This window comes from Daktulosphaira vitifoliae, unplaced genomic scaffold (genome assembly GCF_025091365.1).
Source record: "Daktulosphaira vitifoliae isolate Bord-2020 unplaced genomic scaffold, ASM2509136v1 Scaffold_5, whole genome shotgun sequence".
Lineage (NCBI taxonomy): Eukaryota > Metazoa > Arthropoda > Insecta > Hemiptera > Phylloxeridae > Daktulosphaira > Daktulosphaira vitifoliae.
In genome coordinates, this window is record NW_026099576.1 from 24169391 (window position 1) to 24176049 (window position 6659).

Here is a 6659-nt window from a genome sequence, read left to right on the forward strand (position 1 = left end):
TACATCGCATATTAAAACTGAAAAAAAAACAAATCACATGAATTAGAACCGAATAAAACCATATAGTCGCTTGTGCTGCAATAGCGCGCATTTCAAAATGATATGTGTTAACAGTAATGATAAAAAAAAGTTTTACTCGACATTTTTTCCTGCAAAGATTTTTGCGAGGCTCGTACTTGTATTGCAAACAAAACCACCATCGCCTATTTTATTAAAACGCGTATAATTTGTTTTGTTAACATCGTGAAAAACTGACATACGCACTGCAGCAGTATATGTGCTATTTACCGATTAATTAGTATAAAGTGTCGCATAGTTGTTAACGTACGTTTCTTCGGTATAATTAATGAATAACTCCGAGCGAGACGTGGCGATCAGATGGCTGACGTAGTCGATTGGCGTCACTGTCGGACCGGTCGTTGCGTTTTATAATATTTTTTCAATGCGACTTCCCCCGCGCCCCCTTCCAAGTGATTTCCCCTTTCGCTGGCGCGTTAAAAACCGAGGGGCGCGTGGAAAGCGTGCGGAATAGGAGAGAGCAGTGGTCGTTGGATTTCTCGACAGATGACTCTGTGGATACGGTACGCCGGACGAACGGGTGACGGACCGCGGGAAACGCGTCGGGCTGCCCGAGGAAACCGCCCGTAGAGAGCACAACGGTAACGGCTGTGAAAATTGAAAAGTGGCAACGCGTTCGATTTCACCGCACCGGCGAAAACCCATCGGACGTCACTGTGCCCATACGAAACTCGAGTGTGCAGAGAAAGCGGTGCATGTCATTAGCGCACCCGGACACATTCTAAATGTGTTTTTTTTAAACATTTTCGCATCGTTAAAATGCCGTTTCTTTTTTTCGACCGTTTTTAATCGTCTGGTTTGTACGGCACTCGGATCGGTGCACTCGCGAGTCCACTGGTTCCAGGCGTAAAAAACCAACGCCATCAGGTTTTCGGTTTCTATTAGGGCAAAACCGCTGGTCGTTATAAAGACGTTGCCAACCGCGTCTTACTCAATTGTCGGAAACTGCCGCCGAGCGATTGCAAGTCAATTATTTTTAGATAATTAATAATCGATATCATAACCCGTTTGTTCCGAGTCATTGGCTGCAGTGCGTTTGAAACTCGCAAAAATAATAACGACAAATATTACTAAAGAATTTTTCGACGCAATCGTTAGTAAAAAAAACACTTGGATTTTTATTTTTAACGGCGTTTTTATTTAACTTTCAATCCGTTTCGTCATTTTTTTACAAACATCTCGAGAGAAATTCGGAAATGGCGTTTTTATATCGGATGTTACGGTTATGTATAATTTGTAAATGCGAAGTGATCAAATAGTCTTTATTTGATCGGTTACATCATCACAAGGATTTTCTCAGACCGACTTCCCTATGAACGATGACGTTATGTGTTTTGTGTGATTTTTTTTTTTTTTCAATTATTTATATAAAAGCTTTCTCTTTTGCACCACGAACAACTGTGCCCATAGAAACGAGCAAACGGCAAGATTATTTATTTGTTGTTAAGTAAACAATACGTTCTCATATAGGCCCACAATACCGTCCAGATTCGTCAGAGATTTTAAATTCACCTATGAGGCTACCAATGTCTGTAGCCCATGAAAGTATAGGAAGTCGTCGACGATGCATATCAGATACGTTTAAAGGTACCGACGCGCTGTCTTCATTGACTTACATGGACCGAAGCACAAAAAAAGATATTATCTTTAAGTCATTGAACGATAGTAAAACTTTCTACTCTGTCGCACAACGACGATTTTTATACAAAAAAAATTATCATTATTTTTTATGCTGATTATAATATTTTATGCAACATTTAATTTATATCGTAATAACTGTAGCGCAAAATATTCTTTAAAACTGATTTTACATAAGACATTTTTTCTATTGCTTAAATATTAATTATGCAATAATTAGCGTCCACAATATTAATATTTTATTAATACTTTCAAGATCTTAAAATAGTACATCCGGAGTTTTTCGTTTTTGTTTTATATAACTTAACAATTATTTTATCTAATTCAATTATACTTTGATTAATTATGTGTCGATTTTGGTGTGGCTTAACTGGGAAATAATTTTAAATAGTAACACACAATTTCAAATTAGTTTAAAGTCAATAATAAACATATTGAAATGTAATTCTAATCCAAAATGTTTGAAGTTTTCTTGTTAGTATAAAATAAGTCCATTCAAAGTAAAATTGAAACTAATAAACCCAAAGACAAATCATTAGATCTTTAAAATCCACTAGAATGCATTTTAATACCACATATATCAATAGTGATAGAATGAATTTATATAATTAATTGAATCTTAGTAATAAAACGATATAATGAAATACCTAGTTGAATGCAATTATTGCTTAATGGAGTCGTGACTCACGAATTACGAAATCTAAAAAAATGTAATACATATCTACATACATATTGCGTAATTTACCAACTATTTACTCTTCTTCAATCGCTGATGCTCTAGAGCCGTGACGCACCAGGTATGGTAAATGAATTCCTAAAACTTCAATTTCTTCTGTTGCACTAACATCGAGATAAATTATTTATATAATAGTGTGGCGAGTTTCCACTGGCAACAGATTGATTAATGAAAATATAAATTATATGAAAACGAATTTACAACTTGGTAAACTACTTCAAACACATTGATTTCCGAACGTACACATGTGTGTGCATAAAATGCCTACATAAAACGCCGTCTTATATTCATAACTGTTGTCACGCATTGTTCTTACCGGTTAATAATCAATTCATTTAAACAAAATAAATCTGTTCTTAACGACTTATTTATCACGTAAAATTTAAATGCAAATTACGCCGACAAGATACATTGCACAGACGAATAATATTTGTTTTCTAGACATCGCTGGTATAAAAACGTTTTTTAATAGTCCGTGTTTTACCATTTCCCACAAACTCGCGATCGCTCACCTACAAAATGCTAAAATTTTACGATATTTTTTCAACGAGGAAAAACCAACAAAGTTTTTTACTACCAATTCGATCAATTCTAGACCGGTATCAATATGCACTGCGTGGAACTTGCTAGGGGTAATTAAATAGCATTTTTGTTTTTTTTTACCTTATCCGTTGGCCGTGTGTGTGGATGAATAGCCGGACGTTGAGCGAGAGACAGTATCATTGCGACTTCTTCCTGTGCAGTTTGTCGTTTTGCTTCATCGTTGATATGGCGTTTACCGAACCGAACAGGATCTTGGCCGTGACTTGGACTCGCCGGGGTGGCGTGGCCGGTCTGTCACACGTACCGCCGGCGGCCGAGGAAGGTCCGTAACCACAAGCTCCGTTCAAACACTTTGTCGGTCCGTTGTTGTTGACGTCACCGCCACCGCCAGCGGCGGACCTGGTAGGCGAACCGTCCGGCACTCTGGCCTTTGACGAACCTTTTGATATCTGAAACGATTCACGTTAGTAAATGTGAAACGCCCGACGACCAACATTAGACGGCCGCGCACAATGTAAACAACATAAATGACTTGGTAAAAAAAAATACTTTCAAGTAAGACAAAACGCGTTCGACGCCTGTGCGTGTGTGTACTTTCTCTCGGACGCTTATGGGCAGTCCTAACCAATAATCATTGTTATTTTCTCCAAAATTTGTGTTGTTTGCCGTGGCGAACGCGACCATAATAATGTTATCATGTTTTTGACCCCGACGGAGAAAGCAGCGTGAACCCGAGTGCGTTGTACGCGGGTGTTTTTAATGCGCGTGTGTTTTCTTCCGATGAGAAAGTTAACGCACACACGACGTGTTAAAAGCCAAAAAGTGACACCTGACCGTTTTATTACCATATAGCGTTATGTGATTGTTTATTTATATAGAGAGAATACGGGCGTTTAGATCGTGAGACTTTTGCGCGAGTGCCCCGCACGACGTTAAGCTTATTTGAGTGTTGTGACGGAGTCGTGGAACAGAAAGGTCGATCGTCAGACTTTTTTTTACCCATTTTATCACAGCCGCCCTATTTAGTGTGTGCTAATATGAAAAAAAAACTCATGGCGAACAATGCGACGGCCATTAAACTACACGGCGGCAAAAACGTAAAAATGTTAACGCCGTAAAATTATCTGTGACAAGCCAAGTTTAGGTAAATCGTTTTGTGCTTATCGTGTCTTTTGTAAATTACAATTTGATAAATTACAGTTTTAGCAAATGTCGTACGTAGACTTATAGTTTCGTTGTCACACGAACACAATACATCGGCTCATTAGTTATCGAGGAAATACAATATTATAATTACATTGAACACACGAGGTAAAATTATATTAAAAATTGAAAAGTCATTAAAAAACCAATCCCAACGAACGACGTTAATTGATTCTTAAAAACGTGTACTCACCATGGATAGATGTTTATTTGTTGATTTTATTTTCCTTGGAGACGGCGAATCATTGAAATTCAGACTCGACTCGAACTGTTTGCTTTTTTTTTCAACTCTATGAATTCGTAAAAATTATTTGGAATTTTCCTGGCCTGTAAAAGTTAATANTGTCGTTAATTGATTTTTAAAAACGTGTACTCACCATGGATAGATGTTTATTTGTTGATTTTATTTTCCTTGGAGACGGTGAATCATTGAAATTCAGACTCGACTCGAACTGTTTGCTTTTTTTTCAACTCTATGAATTCGTAAAAATTATTTGGAATTTTCCTGGCCTGTAAAAGTTAATACGATTTGGTAATGTACTGTAATTAATTTGTTTGGATTTAACGATGACAATTTGTTTTGCGCTCAGAACCGTTAAGAATGTGTTGGTTCAAAACTTCGGATGATGCGATTCGTGCTGTCCGTTTGATGATTCGGTTGGCCGTGTCGTGGGTTTCATCGCGCGGTACGTCTGCGGCCAGAGCACTGCGGCGCGCATGTGTCGGATGTCGGTGAAAACGTACCGGCCGACCTCAACGTTTCCGCCGATCAGGAGTTGGGTCGTTGGGTGGGGAGACGGGGTGGGATGGCTCAGCACGAGTTCGTGTAGTGTGTGCCGGCGTCTCGAGTGGGGGCGGGCGCCTCGACGCGTTGGCTTCCGAAATGGCGAAAAGTGATCGGTTGGGCTCAACAGGTGTAGTGTGTATGTGTGCTAATGAGAGAGAGAGGCACTTTGGTCACGACGCGCGCCCGCACAATAATAATAGTGATACTGACGCCGGTACCGGACTGCGGACGATTGCCATCACGCGGCGGCCGTGTAAGGCACGTTGGGTTGGGTTAAGCCGGTGCGTTCTTACTGTTCCACTGCTCTTTCTGTCGGTCGAGCAGAGAGATTTCACTCGCGCGCGTGTACACGTCGACGTTCAAACGAAATAGACAGTGAACTGAGATACAATCGCCCGGTCTTGTCACCATTATCAATTCCGGCGTTTTATTGCTGTGCCGTACGTGATCAGGGCGTTGAGGTCAGTGCACCGCCAGTGCGTAGCAAGATACGCCATCGGCGACAGTTTAAGAACAAAATCAGCTGCCGATTATTTTCATCGGACATGTTTTCAACAGTTCCGGGACGCCTTTTAAGGGCCGCGCGCAGTTCTAATCGATTCGACAGTGTAATCCTATCGGAAAGTGTTCACGTCATTCGCCGCCCCGTTCAGACCTATCGGTTACAATGACATAAGACAAAACCCTCACATATTTTACCATATTATTATGTTATTGATAGAGAAAAACGAACATGACTACGTGTTATTGAAGTCATAGTAAAAATTTATCACTCTTGGCTAATTACTCAAAATCAAAACTATATTAAAAATGTTATTTATTTTAAAACTACAAAAAAATATTTAACTCAAAAAGCCACAACAAAAAAAAATGACTAAATAATCGCGGATACGTATTTCGGGAACAATGTTACCATTTTCAACACAAACTAACCCCTCGTATATAACCTTAGTAACCTAATCACCTAATGACTTTATCACTAAGTAATATTATCACATTTACCAGTTTACGCAAGTTTAATAATGAATTTTTCAGCGGGCCAAGATCCCAATTAATTAAATTGTTTTTTTTAAATTATGTTTGACTTCAATAAAAAAAAAAAAAACATAATTCTTACTATTGCATTATATATTCCACCGGATGTTCTAAGTGTAACAAAACCTTATACAATAATATAATAATAAATACTATGACCCCGTTTTAGAAATAAATAAATAAGTCTTCAAGTGAAAAATAAATTCTATAGTAACCGATAATAACAATAGTGATAATATCACATGTATGATGTGATTCATTGCTATTATATTTTCATGAAAACTAGAAATAATTTATTACACTTGTTTATGTTTATTTATGATATTGACCTAATTTTATTACCGAAGTCTTAGTTGACCCATGAATAATTAATCATTTGTCTAAAAAAATATACTTGAGATATGAGTGCCTCATCATGAATTCGTGATGTACTGTCTTAAAAGAAAACGCCAGTACTTGTACATAAAGATTTTATGATTTACTCATATTCTGTGNTTGTACATAAAGATTTTATGATTTACTCATATTCTGTGAGTATTCAGTAAACTATTCACCAAGTAAAATTATCGTTGGACCAATCGACCACAGCAAGCCAAACGAAAAGCTCTTTGGTTAGTGACCTAAAATCATTAATTGAAT

The 6659-nt window shown here is 38.0% G+C and overlaps 1 long non-coding RNA gene across 1 annotated transcript in view; it reads right to left on the reverse strand.

Annotated features, from left to right (window-relative positions):
- Nucleotides 1-282, reverse strand: part of LOC126906770 (uncharacterized) — a 5463-nt gene extending 5181 nt beyond the window's left edge. Inside the window, exon 1 of the long non-coding RNA XR_007704337.1 lies at nt 137-282. This is a non-coding gene — a long non-coding RNA (uncharacterized LOC126906770). The remainder of the gene's footprint in view (nt 1-136) is intronic.
- Nucleotides 283-6659: the final 6377 nt, after the last annotated feature.